General features: G+C 40.2%; 1 protein-coding gene across 2 annotated transcripts in view; it reads right to left on the bottom strand.

Annotated features, from left to right (window-relative positions):
- KNDC1 (kinase non-catalytic C-lobe domain containing 1) overlaps window positions 1–26,165 on the bottom strand; it is a 107,990-nt gene that overhangs the window by 77,893 nt on the left and 3,932 nt on the right. The gene's annotated exons all lie outside the window — the stretch shown is intronic.

Raw genomic sequence — 26,165 nt, 5'->3', positions numbered from 1 at the left:
TTTGCATGTGATGACATAAATTGTGGTCACTCCTCACCTCTTCAAAGATATTTGGGCAGTCGAAGAGTAGGCCAAAAATACCCAAACAGTTGCAAATCACAGTTGCAGGTGATAGTTTCAGGTCACAGTTGCAAATGTGCTTGTATTTGACGAGCATGAGTTTGAGGGCATTTCTTGACAGTAAATTCACCAAATTGAAAGAGGACGCAAGGGATCCATTTATAGACGCCCCACTGAATTCTAACGCTCAACTTTATTTCCTCTCGACGGGTGATTGAATGCAGGTATTGTGAAAGCGATGGCTTCATATTTTACAGAGGAACAGAGATTGTCAGTAAGGTGGTAGCAGGCATCAGGAGAGTGTTAAAATATTCAACAAGTGTATTAACTAAAAAAAATAACCATGAGCGCCATTGTGGCGAATAAAAATAATAACGTAAATAGGACAATATGCCTGCTTATTTTGTTAAGTGAATTAGGATTTGTAGATGTGTAGAGGCTTTCGAATAAAATGTACTTTTCTCTATACAGTAATCTCTGCTTATTATATTAGAATGGGCATCTATAAATAAATCACCCTGTACACATTTAAGTGTTTATGTATAGTAATGCTAAATATATATCACACATGCACTTTTGTATCCACATTTTACATTCAGACATTTGACTTCTTGCGTTTTTGCTTGTGAAAGCCATAAATTATAAACAGACCAGGAGGACAGTGAATGCCAACAGTTTCAAATTAAGGCCACCTGCAGGTATTGCCTCTGCTGACCATTTAAGCAAGGTTCAGACAGCTGTCTCTGCCTCATGTTTACTGTACATAATTAGCCATCCAAGCATATTAATCCAGTGTCTCACAATTTTCAAAGCCTTCATTCGTATAACTTCAACACGTCGCCTTTCGCGACCAATGTTAGTGTAATGACGACTGGACACACTTCTCTGGAGACGGCACTTTATTGAAGAAGCGTTCACTTGACACCAGGCGGAGATCCCCACTGCAACAGCCCTGAAGTCTCCCACGCATCTCCCCCTTATATACCAACCGAGGCCACGCCCCCCTTCTCGATCATTCTCACTGACTCTGGACGCCCGCTCCACCAGCAGATTCTACCGTCCTCTTCCGTCACCTGACCACGCTCCCTTCTCCATCATTCCCGTAGCCACCAGTCCCTTCGCACTCACAAGTGATACACCTATACTCTTTGGTTCTATTCGGTAAAGTCACGTAGTAGGTAAAAAAAATAAAACAACAAAAATCACGACGTTTCGGCCACAACACAAGCGGCCTTCATAAGGTGAAGGGACCAGACTGTCCCTTCACCTGATGAAGGCCGCTTGTGTTGTGGCCGAAACGTCGTGATTTTTGTTGTTTTATTTTTTTTACCTACGTGACTTTACCAAATAGAACCAAAGAGTATGGATCCTTGCAGTCACGAAAGCTTCAAATCTAGAATTGATACACCTGTCATTACCTCCCGCGGCTACTAGTGCATTCGTACTGTAGGCTGACTTCCCTATCATTACATCTCGTGGCCACTAGTCCCCCCACACCGCATGCAGGCTCTATTGTCATTACATTAGGATTCATAATTGATGTTTGGGTCAGAGCGCATTAGTACAATGGAAATGTTGCATCCTATACCCTCCACCTGACACAGCCACTGGAATAAAAGCACCAGTTTTTTTGTATAGATTCAGCACACTGGTATGTCGAAGAGCAATCAAGAATATTTAACAACTTCGACATTCATCATTATACCATTGATAAAGAGCACAATACGTACGGTGCGAAAGAAGTTCAACATACAGTACATACAATAGGCCAAGCAATAAGTACCACAACATCCATCTATTGTAATGAAGTTACTTTTAAAATATTCTACATGCATATGCAATCAATGCATGCAATTTAAAAGTTGTGAAATTTCAATTGGTTTCCAGATTCTACAAACAGGATTTACATGCATAGCTCAGCTCCACATAAACCATTTACTGCTTTATATAACTCAATCTGGCAAGTTGAGATAAATGTGTTAATTTTATTCATGCAGAATATGAATCCATGTTTTGCATTCCTAACCATATGCTGCTCTGTACAGTTATAAAACCCAACAACCAACATATGACTCCAGATAGACATCAAAACAGATGTAGCTGGGAACCTTAACACAAGTCATCACCATGATCATCAGCCATAATCAATCGACGGATGGATGAAGGCCTCCCCACACTAATGCCGTCTCTCAGGGTCCATATAGCACCTGCAAACGAGGTGATTTCATCCCTCCATCTCCACAGGGGATGAAACCATGGTTGCATTCGATCCTTTGGCTGCTATTGTCATTGTTCTTATCCACTGGCCACCATTCCTTTTGGTAACGCGTCCTGCCCAAATCCACTTACTTTTTGTAACACTCAAAATGTTGTCTTAGACTTGTGTATGTTCTGTAATCCAGGTGTCCTTATTTATATTTCATTGTAATCCCAAGCATACATCTCCATGCTTCTTTTCATCACTGGCCATCCTCCTTTTCATCACTGTCCATGTGTCTTATATATACGTTGCAGCAGGTAATACATATTTATTAAAAACATTCTTCTTTGGACAGTTTGTTTATATTTTTATTCGCATTACCAAGTTCAGCTTTCCCGAAATGCTTCAACCCACTCACTCATCGGTTTCTAACTGAGGCATCATTCCACGATTGTGGTATTTCATTATTTTTTGTCAACATTTTAATAAGGAATCTGCTCATTTTGTTCCATCAATTGGTCCTGCTTCTGGACCGTCTGGGCCAGGAGTGTCCTCTGTGTTTCATGCTACTAAGGGCATCGTTTACTTATTTAAGTGTGAAATCTGGAGCTTCCTGCTCTTCAAATGAGAGACGGTCTTATTCCTACTGGACTATATGATGTTTTTGCTATTAAGATGTACGTAAAATTCGTCCACTAATTTTAACATTTTATTTATCTACGAGATACGTTCTACCTTTCTCCCTCTGTGCCGCCACTAGTGAATTGCCAATCACCAACCAATTTTTTTCTGCCTTCATGCTCCCATTGCTTACTATGGCATATGCAATCATGTTTCTGTTGTGTTCTCTGATTTATATTCTCATTTTTTTCCCTGAATCGTTTGCCAGCGAGTTTTGCGTATTCCATTACTTATTTTGTTATAGCTCACCTTTTCCTCAACGTGTCCTTTGTGATATCAGACGATTTGCTCGTTACCTTCTCTAACCTTTCTCACCACTTTAAATACACTCTCCATTAATATGACAGTTAATTCATTATCTAAAGTAATTTTGTTCCTCTAGGAATATCAATCTTTTGGGAAAATTGAGTACAAAATTCCCCTATATTTTTGTCAACTGTTTTGGTTTTACCCGTAATTAGAATTCCCTCTCCTTGGCTATTTTGAAGGATAAGCCTGCTTTGTGCCAGTCTGTGATCACTTATTGTGTTGAATGTATTGAGGACACAGACATCTCTTAATATAGGAATGAAAATATAAATCCCCCGTCTACCATGCAAAGACCATTCGTAGCTCTATTTGCATGTCAGACATATAATATAATACCTTAATTAAAAATGAGAGCCAGGGAGATTAAGTATTTAGGGCTCCACAAAATTTCAATCAACCATGACCATTACATTATTAAAATAGAAATCTGAGATGGCCAAATTCCTTTGTAAGGGCACCACATACCTGCACGCAATGAATCACCAAATGCTGTATATATTGCAATCGCATCATTTATTTACATGCTGTCGTTATGTACTTTATTTTAAATAGCCCCTGCGACCATCACCACCATGATTGCCATCATCAGCATCAACTCCAGTGTATATGATTGCAGAGGGTGCACAGTTCACACATGAAGTATCGAGTTAAATTTTATTGACGAAAGAAAGGATACCCTTTCTGGCGTAAATGGAGGTGTTCAGATGTCCAAACGCGAAATAGACACCAATTACAAGGCATCGTGTCGACACAACCACAAGTGCTTGAGGTAAAAAAATAAATCCGTAAACAAAATGTAACTGATTTAAAGCTTTCGTGACTGCAGGGATTCATATTCTGGGTTCTTTCAGTAAAGTCACCACGTAGAAGGGAAACAATAAAATAAAAAATATATAAAACAATAAAATTCTCACGACGTTTCGACTGCAACACAAGCAATCATCATCAGGTGTGAAAACCACAGCAAGAAAATTTGAAAAAAGTGGCGTTTTTTATTGTTTCCCTTCTACGTGACTTTACCGAAAGAACGAGGATACATTTAGATTTTTTTTCTATAAATATGTATGGAGCCTAACATGATCCTAAAATCAGGGCTATCTTACCTCATCCACTGGGTTACCACTGCCACCAAAGACCTGTGCTAGGAGATGAAGCAATGATTGATTCATCCTCAAGACCGTAAAGACGCGGATCATGACATTAAGTGTTTTAATTACGCATGCACTTCAAAAAAAATTAAAACTGTTTGAACAAATTTTGTACTTTCCTATAAATTTCACAATAAGTTCAGCAAAAGACTAAAATAAATGAATACTTAAAAAGCTAGATATTATTAATCTTCACACACAATCTTCATACTTATGCATTCTATCTGAAATTTTGTGAACTCGTATCCAGGAGTTTATTTTATTTATATAAATTTTAAAAAATATTCTCCGAGGAAATTAAGAAAATTTCTTTACGAAACCACATCAAGGTCTTCCTTTCGGGAAGATGGAATACTTTTGATTTAAAGCTTTCGTGACTGCAGGGATTCATATTCTTGGTTCTTTCGGTAAAGTCACGTAGAAGGGAAACAATCAAATAATAAAAATATAAAACAATAAAATTATCTGTGAAAACCACAGCAAGAAAATTGCCGTGGTTTTCACACCTGATGATGATTGCTTGTGTTGCAGTCGAAACGTCGTGAGAATTTTATTGTTTTATATTTTTATTATTTTATTGTTTCCCTTCTACGTAACTTTACCGAAAGAACCAAGAATATTAAAAAAATGTAACTGCTGAAAAAAGTTACAACTTCTCAAACGTGAGCGGGTAGCTGTTTTTATTGTCCTTGTACCGCTCTCCACACTTGGTCTGGCACCGTTAAAACAAATACCATGAAGGAGGCTGTCTCTGTTGCAGTTTCAAGGACAATGCAGACATTATCTAAGCATATTGGTTCGTGTGTGTGTTTTACCACAAGTATGCGTGGTTGATGCAGACTTGATGCCTTGGAATTGGTGTCTATTTGGTGTCCGAACATCTTAACACCTCCTGTACAGTATGAAGCCCTTTTTTTCTATAATTTACTCGTTTTGATACCGGCAGAAAGGTCCACGGTTACTTAATTTAGTTTTTTGTATGTATGTATATTGAACTTTCTTCGCACCATACATAGCAACCGTTCTAATCGGAGGTATGCGGGAAAAACAGCAAACTAAACACAAAAATCAGTAAAAAAAACATGAGTTTTCAATATAGATTTGAAAGTGCATAGTTCCAGTGGCTTCCTAATATCGGAAGGAAGAGCGACCCAGACGGCTACAGAAGCGCATCTGAAAGCACGCAATGCAGTGACTTTCTTTAATACACCATGTTTGCATTTTTGTAGCATTTTATAGCTTAATCAAATACAACAGCAATACTGTTTTTATATACATATAGTAGTAGCAGTAAATAAGTGCAAACCAATTGCTCAACCCAGATATAAAATATAGGCTCTACACGTTGACGTCGGAATTGGCCTGCATTAACCCTCTTAGCCACAGAACCACCCTATTAATTTTAAAATAATTTTCCTGATATGAGTCATGGGCATTGCAATGCTGTAAATCATGCAGTCTTTAATTCACAGCAGGAAAGTATATACTCCAGCAGTGAAAGTAAAGCACAGTTTAATTTATTATTTTCCCTCCAATTATGTTCCAATTATGCCATTGGCATCTTGTCATTAGACAAATAAATTCCATCCAAAACTTTGGAGCAAGCAGAGCATCACCCTGTGGTGGGAAATTGCCCCATACAATGATATCACAGAACTGCTCCTGTAGTCACTTCAACAGACCACTTTATTCCTAAAAGTACAACACTGTTTAATGCCCTTAGGATATTGTTTGTTGCAAGCCTATCAAACAATGAATTCCATATACACGAGAAGCCTTTTTAAATCACAGGAGGCTGAAATCCACATTTGAACCCATTGTTTCAGCAGTGCTCCTGAGTCCTGAGCCATCTGCCACCTCAAAAACTAAACAGCTCTTAAAAACTGTGGAATACTTAAAACGTTCCACTTGGTAATTTATATTTATGAATGGTGTGGAACAAATATATACACAAACAAAAGTGTCAATTCCCAAGTCAAAATGTCACTATATACAACACAGGTTAAAAAACATCTGGTATTTCACCTTTTATGCGACATGCATATGGTATAATCAAGTGCAAGACTCAAGGCAAATCCATTAATGTTAAATTTTTAAATTACATGACTTAGTAACCTCGGATGTATCCAAGAAATAGCCCTAGTTTTAGAAACAGAAATGATCATTTACATTTTACTGAAACAAAATATACAAGTACTGATGCATTTTCAATACACTACTGCTCATGGAGAGGTGTCCCAGTGGTTAGTACTATATGCTATTAAGAACCTGCTCATCTGAGTTGGATTTGTGGCCATGGCTAACACTCCAATGGTTAGTGATACATAAACTGGTCCTGAGCGCCCTGCCTTGACCAACCCGCTTTGATCACTGAGATTATGCGTGATCGAAACCACCCATGCCTGTCATAGCGTGGGGAGATCTTAATCCAGGATTGACCTAACAAAGAGCTGTAAAAATATCATTATGACATTTTGTAGTCTATAATTATATGCCGTATTGACATTGATACAGCATATTCATTTTCCAACCTCAACAATGCACCACGCCACCGATTAAAGTCCCAAACTGGCTTCTGGGATTGCGCCGCTATCACCATCCTAGCATCTCACCCCAACAGAAAGGAACAATGCGGATGTCCTGAATAAACGCCTCACTCAAACATCGCACATACTGGCGTTCACATTCCTCCTCGAAGACACGGGTGTAAAACATCCACCGCATCACAGCATCAAAAGGCCGCCACGTATATAGCCTTCGTGAATGGAAGATTAAATGCAAACCCACCATGTGACTGTGACCATGCAACACAAACGATGAACCGTGTAAGAAACCTGTACGCTCCTTGAATGGAGGAATATCCAAAACTACACAAACTCTCTCTCGAAGCCCTCTTGTGGCTAGCAGACCTCGACATTGGCAGTGAGCTCCTTGTGCCTATTACCATTACACTAGAAGATACAGTAATTTATTTCCCAAATGAGTATACTGTATTTAACGTAGAATACCGAGTAAATAAACCACAATTTTCAATAGAAATAGCTTCATAACACTTCGCTGCAGTGTAATGATTTCTGCTCAAATTCCATGAATGTTAAGCTTCGCAATGGAAGGAAACATCTTTTACAGTTGTTCGCATAATACATCATTATATTTTCAAGCGGCTATGTAAGGTCAAATTTAAAAGGCATACTGTACAGCTGTTCATTATTCATTATGAATAGCATGTAAGGACAAACACAATTTATTTATTTTTCTTCTATCCATCCTCAGACATGTCAAATGTCATTCTCTGTTACAACGTTACACTGAGATAGATAAACACACACGCACGCACCCTCTCTCATGCGTGCAGACATTTATATTATACTTGCAGGAAGTACCCGGCGTTGCCCAAGCGAAAAATAGACACACATCGACTTACACACACTTACAAAGACATTGACACACACACACAAACACATCCACTTACACACACACACATGGACTCACACACACATACCGACTTTAGATATACACACACATGGAGTTACACACACATATGGACGTACACACACATATCGACTAAGACACATACACATGGACTTACACACACACATGGACCCACTCACACACATCGACTTACACACACATCGACTCACACACACATACATAGACACACACACACACACATTGCCCTACACACAGATGGACTCACACACACAGACATCGATTTTAGATACACACACATGGAGTTACACACACATCGACTCACACACACATAGACTTACACACACATATGGACTCACACACACACATAGATTTGCACACACACATCGAATGACACGCACAAATTGACTTAGACACACATAAATATAAAAAAGTACTAACTACATTTTTAAATATAACTTGTCTACACACACAGACCACGCATACACATTGACTATCACACACACATCGACTGACACACACACACATATCAATTCACACACTCACTAATGGACTCGCACTCACACATGGACTTAAACACACGCATTGTTATTTAAAAATTTAGTAACCCAATGGTTTCATATGAGTTGTACACACACACACACCACGCACACACATTCACGAACACACACACACATCGACTATCACACAGACATATCAACTCACGCACACACACATATACTCGCACACATCGACTGATACACACACACGGACGTAGACACACATCGTGGCAGACACACACATGGACTCACACGCACACAAGGACTTAGACACTATAATAAATATAAAAGTAATTACCAAGTACATTTTGAATTATTAGTTGTCAGCACACAAACATTATTAATGTAATATTTGCAAGGTGAGTATTTAAATAATAGGTTTCTATCAACGTGAGTTTAGCGAAAGAAGCAAGAAAATTGTACTTAACATTGCCGTGGTGAGGCCTAGTCCCGTGCAGAGCCCCCAGCCTCGCCTAGATTGCCCAGCGGGCCGAGGTGGCACCTTGGCAGGATGGGGGCTGGGCTGCAACCCCCCCCCTCCACCATCCCCCCGCCCACGCTACAATAATACTATCTAAGCGCTATAATATTAATATCTACGGACTCTACAATAGTAACTGCACGCATCGGGGTGGGGGGGGACAGGACACTGTGAAGAATTTACCTGAGCGTTTTGTGTTTTTATCGCATTTTTAACGCAAAATAAAATTTCCCCCTCACCCCCACTGAACGCGTGTGACTTGGCAGGGGCCATCCCCTCCACTGACGGCGTGTGAGCTGGTATGGTGGAGCGCGCGAAATAAATAAAGGAAGAAAATGGGCCAAAATCGCTCATTTAACTAATTTAAAGTTGAAGGATGGGAAAAAGAAATAGCGCTTGCTCACCACTGGCCTTACGGCGTGGTACCTGGATATTTTTTTTAAAACATAAACCCCACCGTTTGAGAGCCAAATCCTTCGCAAGCATGCGAACACACAGACAGACAGACAAAAATTACATTTATATATAAGACTAGCGGGAAGTACCTGACGTTGCCCGGGTAAAAAAAGACACACACATCGACTTACACAGATATCGACCCACAAACACATCGAGCCACACTCACAAACATCGACTCACACGCACACATACATAGACTCGCACACACATCGACCTACACGCACACACACATAGACCTACACACACACATTGACTAACACACACACATGGACTTACACACACAGACATCGACTTACACAAACACATTTTAACTTTTAGATCAGGTTGGCAGAAAATGGGTAACTTTGGCACAAACCAAAGAACGACATCAGGGTGATATCTTGTTGAGCCAGGGCCTGTTGTTGGTCATTTCCTTCGGTGAAGTAGATGCATTGACCATTTTCGAGTTGAACTGGCAAATGGACGACTGTGGGGGAATGGTCATGGATGGGGGAGCCAATAATTATCCAAATGGCCTCATTGCTGCTGATGTATCTTCCTTGGACAAAAAGTTTAACCTCATCCACACTTTGCCCCTCTTTTTGTAAGGCAAAGACAGCCATGTCAGAGCCTTTGTTGATGTATTTGCAAACATATTTGGTGGCTTGCACAGAATTGCAGAATTCCACATTAATGTGGGCCTCGAAGATCTTGCACAGAAGAGGGCAGTAGGGAACGATCCACTGGTTGTCAACCTTCATTTCAGAGTTAGTGGCAGGTCTGAGCGTTGTTTCAAATCCACCATGCTCAGTATTTCTGTGACGATATAGAGGATAGCCATCATGGCCAAGAAGTTGCGTGGATACTTCTTGGTACACCTGCGGCCTTGCATACATGGCGAATTTGGATTGAACTGCCCACATGGGCCATGGACCATTTGCTTGAAGACCACATCAAATAGGGCAGGGTCTTGATGGGGGTCAGGTAGCTCAGCACTGACAAATGTGTCAATTTTTCGATTTAAAGCTTTCGTGACTGCAGGGATTCATATTCTTGGTTCTTTCGGTAAAGTCACGTAGAAGGGAAATAATTATTTTATTGCATTATTTCCCTTCTACGTGACTTTACCGAAAGAACCAAAAAAATGTGTCAATGTCACTTGCATGATTTATTTCTGTCATCCATAGCAAAATGTGAGCATGAGGAAGACGACGTTTTTGCCACTCAACGGGGTGCAAGTTACCTCTTGTCTTTCCAAAGACGCCGCCTTCGTTAGTCATTATACGCCTCATGAGGTCATAAACATTGAGTTTAAAGATCCTTGCAATGATGTCATGCGTGTCTGTTGGCTTTTTGTTTGGATAAAGCTCAACCTGGATCTCCTTCCATTTAGGAGGTGATAAAGAGATCGAGCCTGCCATATTGGCTGATGTGCGTCATGGCATCCTGAGTCTTCTCATGCATGTTTCTTGGTCTATCTGTGAAGGATGAAGGCAACATAACTAATCTTCCCACATTCTGAGCGTTTGCATCTCCGTCGGCATTGATAGCGTCCCTGAGATGAGCATACTGGTCTACACAGCAGGCGTTTTGGATTCAGTTGAATGTAAAGAAGGCACTCACTCTCAATTTTAGCATACTCATCGACAACATACTGGTGAAAGACGTCGGCGCACCGTAATATGTGGTTTCCTCCTTCTCTGTCCAGGATCATGAAGGAATATAAGTCTTTAGAGGAGAGAGTTTTGTGAGGATGTCTTTGTCCTGTAGCTTTGATAATTTGAGGAATCTGGACGTGGTACCCATCTTGGCCTTGCCACAGTCAAATGGGGTATTGTAGGGCATCGTATGCTCTGTTTGTCTCAGGAAATCGTTTGATGGTGTCGTCTTGGTATCAAAGCACAATGTCTCTCTCACCATGTTCCTGGCCCACCGTAAGAACAGCAACCTCAACACAAGTTAGGGCATTGAACCTCTCTGTGTGCTTCCCGCTTGGGTCGAAAGAAAAGGTGCAATACACCAAATTTAAAAATGGTTCATTTTCCCACCAATGTACCAAAATGATAGACGAAATGTAATCGGCTGTCGCTAAGAAAGTCCAACGTATTTAGCAGTATAACATAGAAATCAGCATCGCAGTACCTCGTGTCAGTAAATAGCGTGACGTGAGCAAAGGAAACAATAGAAATGCATTGAAGAAAGAAGCTAGAATAAGTCTACATTAAAGCGCAGCGGTGCACACACTTAAGTTAAGAAGCAGGCTACAGTCTAGATTATAGACTGCCAGTCCGCTGACTCAATAACGTAAGCATTGCTACAGTCGAGGTAATAAGCTGGCAATACGATCAGCAGCTTAAAAAAGCAGGCTGCCGCCTACATGAAAGTCTGGCAGTACACTGGCCGAGGTAAAGAAGCAGGCAACAGATTATAGACTGGCATACACTCACTCTGCCCAGTAGCAATATTTGCAGTGTAGATAATAGACTGCCAGTGCACTGACTTTAATTAATAAGCAGGAAACAGGCCACATCACAGACTGCCAGTACATTGGCGCAGCTTCATAAAAAAACATTAATATTTTAATAGTTTAGCAACTTCATTTTTAAATATTAGTTGTCAGCACACGAATATTATTAATTTAATATTTCCAAACCTATTTTTATAATAATAGTTTTCTATGTACGTGTGTGTGTTCGCACACTTGCGAAGGATTTGGCTCTCAAACGGTGGGGTTTTACGTAAAAAAAAATTAGCCAGGTATCATGCTGTAAGCCCTGCGGTGGGCAAGTGCTAATCGTTTTTCACGTCCCTCAACTTTTAATTCGTTAAATTAGCTATTTAGTGCGATTCATCTTTATTTATTTATTTATCCCACGCGCGCTCGACAATACCAACTCACACGCCTTTGGTGGGGGACGGGGGGGGGCTCTACCAAGTGACACGCGTTCAGTGGGGGTGAGGGGGGCATTTACTTTTGCGTTACACAATGCTATACAAAAACACAAAACGCTCAGGTAAATTCGTCACAGTCTCATGTCCTCCCCCCCACCCCGATGCGTGCAGTTACTACTATACAGTCGGTAGATGCTACCACTATAGGCCGTACATATTACTGCAGAGCGGGCGGGGGGGATCGTGTGCTCCTAATCTCAGCTCGTTACCTGTATAAAAGACACCTGGGAGCCAGAAATCTTTCTGATTGAGAGGGGGTCAAATACTTATTTCCCTCATTAAAATGCAAATCAATTTATAACATTTTTGACATGCGTTTTTTCTGGATTTTTTTGTTGTTATTCTGTCTCTCACTGTTCAAATAAACCTACCATTAAAATTATTGACTGATAATTTCTTTGTCAGTGGGAAAACGTACAAAATCAACAGGGGATCAAATACTTTTTTTTCCCTCGCTGTATAGTTTCCATTTAAGGCAGTGTTAATAATGAACATGTTATTCCATTAAATCTTGACTTAAAGCTTTTGTGACTGCAAGAATTCATATTCTTTGGGTATTTTGGTAAAGGCACGTAGATCGGTTCAAAGAAAATAACAAAAAAATAACAAAAAACCACCACGTTTCGATCACTTTTCCTGATGATGACCGATTGTGTTGCGATCGAAACGTAGTTTTTTGATATTTTTTTGTTATTTTCTTTGAACCTATCTACGTGACTTTACCAAAAGATCCAAAGAATGTGTTACTACATTAATAAACATTAACCGTGAGAATTCTATTCTTTGGGTCTTTCGGTAGAGTCAAATAGATACTTTCAAAGAAAATAACAAAAAACGACGACGTTTCGATCGCAACACAAGCGGTCGTCATCAGGAAAAGAGGGCTAGCTTCTCAAGGCAAACTGTTTATAAAGGTTTAAAATGGGCATAGCCCACATATCAGCAGAATGGGTGGGGCAGCTAATGCTAATGGGCTATGCCCATTTTAAACCTTTATAAACAGTTTTCCTTAAGCTAATCACCTTTTCCTGATGACGACCGCTTGTGTTGTGATCAAAACGTCTTAGTTTTTTGTTATTTTCTTTGAACCTATTTACGTGACTTTACCGAAAGACCCAACGAATATGTAAGAGCCATAAGACAGAAGGTGAGTGTATAATTTCTGTATATAGATTTGATGTACATCCGTCATACATTTGTTGACGGACTGGTTATATTTGATTTTAAACATCCCAACTGTGTAGGAACCCCCCCGTGGTTAGACGCTCCGTTGGTTGAACCCATGACGTCACTTCCGTTTTTTACAGTATAAACGGGGGGCTACGAGAATAGCCGACGGGGAGCGAGTGGATACAATCGTTTGACCGTGCGACGGGGTGATACAGCACGTGAACAGGCGATGATATCACTTTATAAAACGCTCGTTTTTGTGCAACTAAGAAATAAAGAAACAGTTTGATTTAAGACACCTCAAACACGCGTCAGGCTTTTTGCTCCCACAAGTTAAGGCGTAGCTTATTTTTTGGTTCAGGAAAACTGCGCCTACAGAATATGAATTCCTGCAGTCACGAAAGCTTTAAGTTGTGATAATAATAATACTCATTTCACAAATCACCCTCTTAAACGCTTCTACATTGTACATTGGATGTTTCCATTAAAATTCTCATTTAAATTGCTTGCATGCATGCATGCAGAGCTTATATCGTTTTTCAATATAAACAAGGGTTTAATGAATAATTAATTAATCAATTGCTATAATATGTAGATGCTCACCCCGAGCTCTCATTACTCTGATAGTGCATTGTTTTTGGGCTGTACGCCTTTTGGCTTCCTCTGGTCTAACACCGTTTGAGACTAGGCTCAAAAGAAAGCCGTCTCTGGTGTGGACCAATCAGTTTCAAGGACAATGCATATATTATCAGAGTATGTTTTTTGTTTGCATTATGAGCACAAGCATTGTGGATAATGCAAACATGATTCCTTGTAAAAGGTTTCAGTTTGGTGTTTTAACATCTTAACACCTGTATTGCTCCCAGAAAAAAAGGGGAAAAACCTATTATAATATTAATGCATCAATTGTTGTGTATAAGAATCAATCTGTATTGTATTTGTACTGTGTTATTTGATGGGTTCATGATACCCATGCAACCACGACATGTTCAATAACACTTAGAAATATTAATGTTTTAATCAAATCACAAACCAGTATGAAAATTCATCTAACTGCTGCGGGCAGGGGTTCAAAATACTCCTGGTTATGGTTTCAAATATCATTTAGGGACTGACTCCGCTTATCATCCCTCATCGGTTGCACGTTGGCAGTGATCATCCTTACGGATAGACAGATACATGTGAAGCAAAAAAAGGGGAAATTTTAATCACTGCCTCAGAGTCACCAACAGATGTGCGCACTGCTCCATTGTGCATTTAAGCAGAGATACACTGACGTTTTGACAGCTAACACAGCTTCTCACGAATTGTAAATGCAAGAGAACACAAAGCGAAGCATCGTGACTAACGATGCAACACGGCAAGATCTGGCAGTGCAACTGTGGGTTGATTTTCAGAAGTGAGAATATGATGGCAAACAGGATTACATATTTGAGAGCGCCCTGCCATTCATGGCATTTGGAGTTGATGTTATGAAACCTTGTCGCTTTGTAATTTTCCGTAAAAAAAAATCCGTGAAGTTAATTTCTCAACAATACTCCTACCGCTGCCGATGCTTTTATTTTATTTTATATTAGAGATAGCATATAAAAGGGTATAAGGTCTCCCCTCAAGTTAGCAACATGGTCCTATGACCTCATAAGATAATCTCTTTTTAAAACTAGTTAGGTTTTACATGACAGCTCAGAGTGTATGTGTCTAGTCACTGCATGTTCACTTTTAGCACGATCTCGTTCCGATTTATGTATGTGTACATCATCAAAACTAAACCGGAAGAAAAAAATAAAATAAAAATAACTTTGTTTGTACCGAGGCTCCCACAAGGCCATGCAGGAGGGCGTATGGAACAGTTTGGCACAAGTATCATAGAGTGCGGTCGTGTCGCTACAGTTGTCTGCGGTGAGTAGAATGTCTTTAAAAACAACGGCGCTATACCTCTTTAAGTAAAATGAAGTAACGAAGCCCCAATAATCGAGCTTCTAAAATTGTTCATCTCAGGATTTTTGTTCATTGCTCAAAGTAAATAACTTGCATGTACGCAAATTTGCATTGCTCCTCCAACCGATCAATTTAATGAAGGTGAAGTGGTGCCAGGTGCAATATCATTGTTAATAACTATTTGGGCCTGGTTGCTTGCATGGGTGGAGCATGTTATCCAATTTTCAAAAACCTCAATCACTCGGACCATTTTTTATCGCACAACCAGGATGGAGAGCAATACATCATCCTGGCAGCTCAAAAGCCGTGAATCTAATAAGGCCAATATCCTCGGTATTCAGCTTCACAGGGGGGCATTCCTCGCCCATCACTGATATAGGCCAATTTGAGTGCCTGCATTTAATCTTACAATGCAAACATGTAGGGAAATGTTTTAATTATTTTATGTGAGTTTTATTGAATAACACTTTGTTAAGCGTATACCTGCATATGGACATCTGTATGTAACAGCCACATTTTTAAATTTTCCTTCACATGTAATCACCATCACCAGTTGTGATCTGTCCACTGCTGGATGAAGGTCTCCCCAACTTGTCACCATCTCTCACGGTCTTACAAACGCAACAATCCAGGCAGCACCTGCACGCAAGCTGAGTTAATGACTCCATCTCTCCCCGCTGGACGTCCTCTCGGACGCATTCCATTCCTTGGCTGCCACTCCATCATTATTCATGACCATCAGCCATCATTCATCCTCGCGATGTGCCCTGCCCGAAGCCATTTCATTTTCTTAACAGTCACTATGATGTCCGTAACTTGTGTACGTTTTATAAGCACGGGCTAATCACAACACTTCATCTCAGTACCAGTTATCCTCTTGGAGCTACTATTCGATCACCTGCCTTGTCCATGGGCCATAATTCTCTCCGCCAATGCGTTCTTGCAAGGCTTTCATAATCAATATGGGTCTGATTTACATTTGTTCCCTGATAGATATGTTTATCTTACTGCCTCTCAGTGTAAATTCCAATCATTATTCTTTTGCATACCTTTAAACTTTCGTCCAATTCTTTCATAAGTCTCCATTAGTCCACGTCTCTGATGCACACGTCATATGCCCATGTTATAAAACACATCGCATATTTATATGTAAGGAGAGTTTTGAAGATTAGTCAAAATCACAATGATGAATTAAGACAATGTGGACGAGAGCAGGTCGGACTGCCTTGGCAAAGACGGGCAACATACTAATGTGCCTCAAGAACAATCATGTTTCACTCAGTGTATATTACCTACTATGACATGGATCAAATGTAGTACACATCAATGGGAAAAAAAAATTAAGAATATAATTTAGGGAGGTTGAAATTAAGGCTATGAAAACACTTCTTAAAGCTGCTTGCGTGTTAATTTGTTGAGATGGGAAATTAATGTGATGCCAATCCCTTAAATTAATTTAAAGTAAACAAATCAGTTTAAATTGCATCACAGTGCCTGGGTTCAATATATTTTTAAGTTGATAGAAAAAAAACACTAGTGGTGACATCACCATGGTGTTTCCGCCAAGCTAGATATACTCAAGACCACTTGATGGGCAAAGTTGAATAACAGGTCACAGGAGACTCAAATAGTTTAGCTTAGCTAACAAGCTCTGTTTTGGACCCCTGCTGTTTTTCTCATTGCCGTGAGCATTGTTTTTCTGCCTCCCACTGTTGCTGTAAGACAGCTGCTACCAACTGTCCAATCGCATATTCCATAAGTCTCCTCCACACAGACTGGTCTTGACACCACTGATAGCAGTTGTAAGTAAGTCTATTCATGTTTAAGTCCTCCTCAACTAAACAAGTTAATATAGTTCTCGTATCCATGGTACACCAATCTAGCTCTCCCTGTGATCCAAACAGGCCATCTTGGGTATGCGATGCCTGTGCAGGTGGGCTACAAAACCTAGCCAAAACATCTTAACCTGCCAGAGCAGCCGGCTGATAAGATTATGTCCAAGCTCTCAAGTGGCTATGAGCTCCTCACACATTTAAACCTAAATAAGCACAAGGGTAGATCGTAGGCAGGCTAGCGTGGATGTTTCAACCTGGCACATGTCCTCGTTAAGTGGGAGCACATGTTACCACCATGGAGAGGAGAGTGGATGACAGTGACTGACAACACCCGAAGCTTTGATTTGGAGTGAGCCCCGTGTCACCAAACCAGTCAACCACGGTGCACTGCACAGGTACAAAATCTCCTCCATCCTCTGCACAACCACCTCAATTCTTATGGAAAGAAGGGAGGGTGGAGTTTTCAAAGACACGAAGGACTTGGACAGCAGAATTTCCATTTATTATCATCAATGGTGGTATCGGAGGTGGAACTTCATGTAATTTTAATTGTATTAAAGAGTGCTTTGTGATTGCAGACTACTCGGACAGTTTCCATCTGTACAGAAACCTGTAGCCATCACTCATCATTGCATTGCCATCAGGTCCCTTAACCTTCGAGAGGAAGTTGTGACAATCCTCATTCTCAGGCATGGGATGTTGGAATCTGTGAGAAGGGATTGCTAATATCTGTCAGGTAGTTTGGATACATCCTCCATTAGCCAGGGTTTCTGGGGGAGTTTGGAGCAGCAATGTAAAAGCAACCACATAAGTCAGCCCTAAACCTCTCCCGCTTCTCTTTGGCATCAAGAGAACATGTCCATTAAAGTGTTGAATGGGGCCCTAGGTGGATGCATACTCCCACAGCTGAAGAACAGCAGGGAAATCTTGCAAATTACCAGCATATGGTCAGTAGACAAACTAACTGCATGGTAGCATACTCTTTGGTTCTATCCGGTAAAGTCACGTAGGTAAAAAATAAAATAACAAAAATCACGACGTTTCGGCCACAACACAAGTGGCCTTCATCAGGTGAAGGGACCGTGCGGTCATGAGGACAGCTTTTCACTCCAACGCTGTCCTCATGACAGCACGGTCCCTTCACCTGATGAAGGCCACTTGTGTTGTGGCCGAAACGTCGTGATTTTTGTTATTTAATTTTTTACCTACGTGACTTTACCGAATAGAACCAAAGAGTATGGATCCTTGCAGTCACGAAAGCTTCAAATCTAGAAATGCATGGTAGCAATACCAAGTAATTCCATGGTAGGTTCTGGTACAAAGGGCATGGGCTTACATACACTGATCAGTCACTACATATTCCAGGACCTGGCATACACTCATGATTGTGTTGATTCAATTATTACAGAACAGTATGTTGCTAAATACAAGGCCATGCATGGGCTGCACATAAATCCAGCAGCCCCCTAATGTTATTGTTGAGTTAATCTGACCCATACCTTCCAAACACGCCTTCGCAAGTGTTACCGAATAAAATGACTTCATCCTGAGGGACCACTTTACAGACAGGCGGTTGTATAACAGCAGATACTTACCCCTGATAACCAATACATACGTACACACACACCACACATATTGTTACTGTAGGTGTGTGGATGAACAACATTCTGTAACAAACCGCTAGGGAATACGTTTCTTGTTACTTAAAAAAATCACTTTTTTTTTTCAAAACAACTGCAGCATAATTAAATGTAAATACACTATACAAAATTGAAATGGTTTTAGTTATATAAAGTTGAACATTTGCAGCATCAGAATTTGGAGTACAGTAATTATGGTATTTTAATGGCTACAATTGCCTTCAACATATTTTTTCATTAGTAATATAACCCAAGGCAGTCATGGGTTTAAAAAGCAAGTAACTACATGTTTGTCCTATCAAGTATTTCTCTTCATACGGTGCGTACACACACACCACCATTGTTGTACTGTTATTGGCATGTTAAGTCGAAATGTTTGAATCGACGTGAAAATGCTGTTGTTGCCGCCATCACATCTCACTATCGCTTCCTTGCTTCTGCCACGTGCCACAGTGTTTGTAACTTGACGTTCAAGCGCTGCTCTTACGGTGTGGCACCATCTGGCTTTGGGACTTCCCCTTGATCATTGACCTCCGGGTGCCACTCCAATGCTGGTCTCAGCAACCTGGCCCTCCTCCAACCCGCACATGCATCCCACCCATTGCAAACTCCTCTTCCTGGTTACATCCACGTAAATTTTCATGCCATATTCAATTCCAAGTTTTGAAGGTGCCTACCCCCATCCTTCCATTGCATTCTAGCGTCCTCCTCGTGAATGTACGTTCAAGAGCCGGGAGTGAAACACACATGCAATGTGTTATTTAATACTGTGTAGAGAATGATACGAAATAAAAGCATACACGTCACGATATATGTAATATAATGGATTACATTTGTTTTAGAAAATGCACACCATAATTTTGATATGTACACTGTACTGTATTTTATAGTTGAAAATATGATGGTGCAGTACATGAGTGTTTAGTATTCTTGGTTCTTTCGGTAAAGTCACGTTGAAGGGAAACAATAAAATAATAAAATATATGTAAAACAATAAAACAAATAAAATTGTTTTACATATATTTTATTATTTTATTGTTTCCCTTCAACGTGACTTTACCGAAAGAACCAAGAATATGAATCACTGCAGTCACGAAAGCTTTAAATAAATAAATAAAAGGAGTGTTTAGCTTTTATTTCACCCTCTTAATCAGTGAAGAAATGTCATTGCAGGTACTATGCACTGATTGAACATGTCCTATTCACACATTGCTATTCTCTTTTTCGTCATCAAGTCAAATTTTCCATAACCGTAACTTGCAGTGCTACAAGTTAAAGGGCTGCACAGCACATTGCATGAACACAACTGCATTGTCAGGCTGAGCAAAATGTGGCGTGAAGCTGTAAAGGATGACCATCATGAGCAGAGCACACACAAAAAAACCTTGCATCACTCTGGATATACGACAGTGACCAAAGCAATGTCCGTGAAATTCCAGTGCAGCCATGGTGCATTGATTGCCCCAAGAGGCTGTCACGAAATAAATGAAAGTCCTGGCAATTGAGGGCTGCTTGGCAGTCCAATGTGAAGGTAATTCCACTACATCATGTTATAGGCTGCTCCTCGTATGAAAGCGAAATTGTGGTCCTGATGTCTGTAATCAATGGGTTGTGGTGACGAATATGTTCACCGCTCTCCCCTTATGGTTACTCTCTGGTGGTTAGACTCCAAAGGATTAAACGTGCACTTCGTTTTGAATATAGAATGAATAAATAAAAGATTTAAGCCGCATTTGAGTGCCGTCGTATTGTATTTATATTTGATACCACCAAGTATAAAATAAAGGTGTGTTCACCAATGCATTTCAACATGAATATTAATATATATGTGCATACACGTTAATATGTATGTCCAAACAATATCTGGATAAAGAAAAAATAATGATGTCGTTTAAACAAATACGAGAAAGCTTTACAAATGTGTTGCCATAAGAACGTGATTTACTGAGTGTAGATGTTTCCATCATATCCATTTACCGTTAACATGTACGATTGAAATGTACGATTAAAATGTACGGTTTCTCCATTCATTGGTTTATTTATGAGCAAAAATATACAGTATTCATGAAAAATCAACGAACCCTTACGTCGAGTTGTTAATTATTTTGTTATTTAACAGTACACATGTGTGCCAATTTGTTGCGTGGGGGGGGGGGGAAGAGACCACGACTATTCAAAGTGACACATGAATCACAAACACTGATCCAGGTGTATTTTTGAGTTTTGGCACAAAGTAGTTTAATGCCAAAATTCTTGTCACTGGCATACAACTAATATGTGGCCTAACTCAGAAACATTTATGGACCATTGTATTGGCTACGAAAGCCTAGGTCTTAAATTCACCATAACACTTGTTTCTCCTGCATATGCAGGTGCTGTACTTTGATTTAAAGGTCAAATTCATTTCCCTCGGTATATAACTAGCAAATTGAATACAGCACTGTATTGTTATTGTGACCTTAATAACAAAAGAAAAAAAACCTTGAATTTGATTTAAAATATTCTGGTAAAAATACATAAAATAAAATACAGTCTGTTCTGCTATAACGCCGCGTGTTGTTTTCATGACGTGAATTGGATACAAGGCGATTCATGTATTTGGGAACACATTTTTTACTACGCAGATGCAAATTGGATATAACGCGATTGAGTGAACAGAAACTACGTCGTGCAAGTAGAAATAAGTGGTTGTACCGCTCCCACGGCGTAGCATCACACGAGGTGGGATGCTGCTGGATGCTTCTAGATGCTACCCACGTGCCTCAGTTTTTGTTCGGCCTGCGTACGCATCCCACGTGTTATCGTGGACTGTTCTTTACCCTATATTATGTTATTCATTATAACGAGATTTTTCCAACTACCGCGTTCTCGGAGTACAGACTGTAATTTGTTGCAAGGTGTAAAAACTACAAATCATCCAGAATGCACATACTTGTAATATTTGCATAACTGCCAATTTGTGATTAATGAAGCACACACAACAATGTCGGTAGCATCCTCTATGTAATGGATGATCACCAATGTCATCAGCCAAGATCAAGCCAATGCTGGATGAAGGCTCCTCGCATTATCGCCATCCACCATGGACTTGCGATACCACAATTCATCTAACTCCTCCACACAAGCAAATGACATCACTCCATTTTCGTCATGGCCGTCCTCTCGGGAGTGTGCACTATTCTAGCCACTATTCCATCACCAGTATTGTCCATGGACCACAATCCCCTCTAGCAATGTGTCCTTCTCAAGTCAACTCACTTTCCTTAATGGTTAATGTGATATCTGATTTTCATTGGTTGCCTGATCCATGTGTTCCTATTTATGTGTCCGACTGTAATTCCAAGCATACATCTCTATCTTCTCTGTCTGTGTCCAAAATCACCCCAACCTGCTCTCGCTTGCCTCTGTAATCATTTTCATCCTGGTCTGTTTCCAAGAATTCCTCTCAACTGTATGTGAACACAATTATGTGTATATACTCTGTAGTGTTTCCAGTTGTCGTATTGGAAACACTGCAGAATAGAAAGCCTGCGTGTAAAATGTACTTAAATGGTTTAAATATGCGAGTGCAATAGTATAGTGAGTATTGAAAATGATTACGGTTAGAGGCTGAATACACGTAAGAATAAAGTTTAAGTTGCCAATTTATAAAAAAAAAATGCAAAAAGATGGTGACTCAGAGAGGCCTTCATCTAGTAATGTATTGATAATAGGTCAATGATGATCAAACAATAAGAGCTAATAAACCTACTTGCGGAAATATCACCAAATTACAGTATACTAAACTGCATCAAACAATCAAATACCGTATTGGGTATTATAATCACACTTTCCTGAATTATTATGTGGAGCCTGCATGACGTTTGCACATCACCGATGAAAGTGTACTGAGCAATTGTAATGTAATATTACTTTTGCAACCTTTCCATTCTATTAAAACAGAATTTGAAAATAATGTATGTTGCGTAGGCATGACAGTGGAACAAAAAGACACTGAGCATTATTGAATGCCCCTTTTTCCCCCAATAAAAAGAACCTACAGCTCATGTGTATGGATGAGGGGTGGAGGGGGAGTGTATAGCACAATGCACGACAGGTTTGATACCAGGTCATACACAATGCTCCCGTCACTCAAATCACTCGCTCACGGACGGTCAGTCACCTCTTTCTGTCAATTATTCTTCCACCCACTGTGAGGACTCTACCGGTGTGACTCTTTCATCTCATCCATACTGTGTTCAACCCCCACATGGCAGGTGAAAATGCTTCGCTCTCCGTTTCTTCCCTCGCACCGCTCTGTTTTGGAATTCCTTGCCATCGTCTCTCTTTCCAAGTTATTACAACATCGCGCAATTCAAGCAGAATGTTGCTGCAACTCTTATTTATTCGATTTTCAAGAGTGCTGCTTGTTGCTGACTGCTTGGCGTCTTGATACATTGGGCCTGTGGTGATTGGTGCCTAAAGCTAGCCTGGGTTCATCCCAGGACAAATTGGCCGACATCGAGGACACCAGTGCAGTCAACATTGGTACCGATGAGAAATGAGACAGAAAGCCGCCAGGGGGTGTGTAGTGCTGCCCACAACCACTCAGTCAAATTCAGTGCTGGCCTGGCCCTAGGAGATGCTCGAAGGAGAGTATAGGTGGGAATGGGTCCAAGGAGGATCGTGGACCCAGTGCAGTCAACATTGGTACCGATGACAAATGAGAGAAACAAAAGCAGCCAGAGGGTGTGTAGTGCTGTCCACAACCACTCAGTCAAGTTCAGCGCTGGCCTTAAGAGGTGCTCAGAGGAGATGATAGGTGGGGATGGGTCCAAAGAGGATCTTAAAGATGATCAGTGTGATAGTGAAATTGACATGGGACTATAATGCAAGCCAGTGGACGTATTGGAGTATTGGGGGTTAGGGGGTCATGTTTATTGGTGTGAGCAAGGAGTCTTAACGGTGACATTTTGGATCATCGAGTTTTGGTGATGAGTGGTTTGTGGAGGCTGTAGAGCAGACAGTTACAGTAGTTGAGTCAGGATGTAAGTAATGCACTGGCAAGGATCCCATCAGCGGCTGGGGGTAAGGACACGGCAGGTGTGGGAGATGTGCAGATCGAGAAATGAGGTCCTGCAGAGTTGAGATGTGTGGGGAGAGAACGAGAGGCTCAGGGTCATTGAGCTCAACTCCATGGTTTTGCAGTTTGCCCCTGCAACCTCAAGAGTTTGAGGAGGTGCATGCACAAGACAGGGGAGCTGCATACTGGTTGTGTGCATGGGGGAACATCCCAAGGCAACGTGTGCACTGTGAAAATGTATATGCCAGGCATATATAACACTATATATATACTGTGCCATTGGTGCTATTTATTACATAATTGCCAAGAGTTTAAAATCAAATGAACATTTTTATAACGTTGTTCAATACATGCCCTCGTGTTATTTTAATAATACAGAGCAAAATGTGTCCTATTATATATTAAATTTACTAAACATTATCGACGCTTGTAGTTAAAAACTACAAAATGATGAGCGAAATCCATTTCCTTATCTGTTTACATCTTACATTTAATTCATGGTTCATTATTGTTTTGGCAATTAAATATGAAAATGCTTGCCAAGTCACAGTCTGTCTACTTTTCTCTGTCAGGCTGGTCTGCAATGCATATGTCAATTAATATTAATAAATACATCCTTTTAATTAATTGCATCAATCGCTTGGATGATTAGCAGTGAGGAACAAAATCTTTAAAAAAACACACCTTTTTTCAACAAATCTGTTTATGCGAGGGTCAGTGAATATTACCGTTTCGCTGGGTCTAACTGTGCATTGAAATTCTACAATGCCCGTGTACCCTACATGAAGACAATAGACGCGGTCCACGAATCAACACGTCATCTTTGTTCTCTCAAACGTTAAGGAGCCCGAGTATTCACATCTACCAATGGGTTCCCATTGCGGATAGATTGCCATGTTCACAGGCGTTGACAAATGGTGCTTTCTAATGAACGCAGATGACAGCATGAGCGATAAGAGTTAGGAGGTTGTGACACAGCACTCGCACAGAATGCAAAATGTTTTCCTAACATGTTCTATTTATAGAGCTCACCCTATGAACGTTTACTTTAAGTTTAGTTTCAGTTTATACGATATTTAGTGTGTACCAAAATTATACAAATCCAAGGAACTCGAAATAAATGTCGTTAAAATTCTGAAATGTAAAGTTTTCAGTTGCGCATGAGCTCATTGTCGCCTTATGTCCCATCGGGGATGATGATGAGTAAGTAAGTAATGGTTCTCAGACATTTTGTCCAAGAAATTATCCATTGTTGCCCATACTTTATTGTCCAATGAGAACAGGCAAGATCCTTCACTGGTTAAACAAACAGAAAGTTACGTGCTGGGTGATTCATAGCTAAAACAACAAAGGACAGTTATGACGGTTAAGGCATTGCAGTAATATTTGATTACCACTGTAGACTCCTTATTTAAAAATATAATGGCCACCATAACCGCACTGCTTTTGTGCATTCTGCACGAGCTAACATTAATCTTTTAACGCCTCTTGGGATACGGGTCATATTGCAAATCCCATACAATTCGACAGCACTAAATGTTTAACCACGCTTGAGAAATGCCACCTCAATGCTCTACTTTGAGATGGGCTGTACGAACGTCACAGTACACAGCATGTTGTCAGGGCACATATCACGGTTACAAGTGAAACTACTTAAACTTTTAGTTAAGGGACCAAAGTGTTCTATTAAGTTAATAAAGAGAGTTTGTTGCATTTGATGGAGCCTTTAATTCAATAATGGCATTGACTCAACTTTTTGTACGGTCAATTTAATTCATAATGTATTTTTAATATACACAGTATGTATATATTTGGCTCCTGGCACAGCAGTTCTTAAGTGCAACATGTAGAGTACTGTACAGATGTAGTTGTTATGATGTTCAACACTTTTCTCAGTTATCATCCACACATACATGAATACACCGAGCGAGGTGATTATTACACTGAAGTATTTTGAATGTTAAGGTTAAAAATTACAACGGAAAGACATTTAATTAGTGCACTTTCAGACAACCGTCAATGTAATCTGCTTAAGTAAAATTTGAAGATTGCACACCTATAAAGTTATATTCATCCCAAAAAAACATCAACAGCTGATGAGACAACATAGTCTATAAGCTGCGAATGTACAGCACAGCAAATATTTGAAGCGTGAAAGCGTGTGTACGGTTCTACGCATGTATGTTGAACTTCTTTCGCACCGTACCGAGCCAACCGTGTATGCGAGCATACACCTGTACAGTGGCACGCTCTGTGCACGGTACTATTACGCACGCGCTGAAT

Source organism: Petromyzon marinus, chromosome 11 (genome assembly GCF_048934315.1).
Source record: "Petromyzon marinus isolate PM22_M1 ecotype Great Lakes invasive population chromosome 11, UKy_Petmar_22M1.pri1.0, whole genome shotgun sequence".
Classification (NCBI taxonomy): domain Eukaryota; kingdom Metazoa; phylum Chordata; class Hyperoartia; order Petromyzontiformes; family Petromyzontidae; genus Petromyzon; species Petromyzon marinus.
Note: the sequence above shows the minus strand (reverse complement) of the source record. Positions and strands in the feature narration are given on the sequence as shown.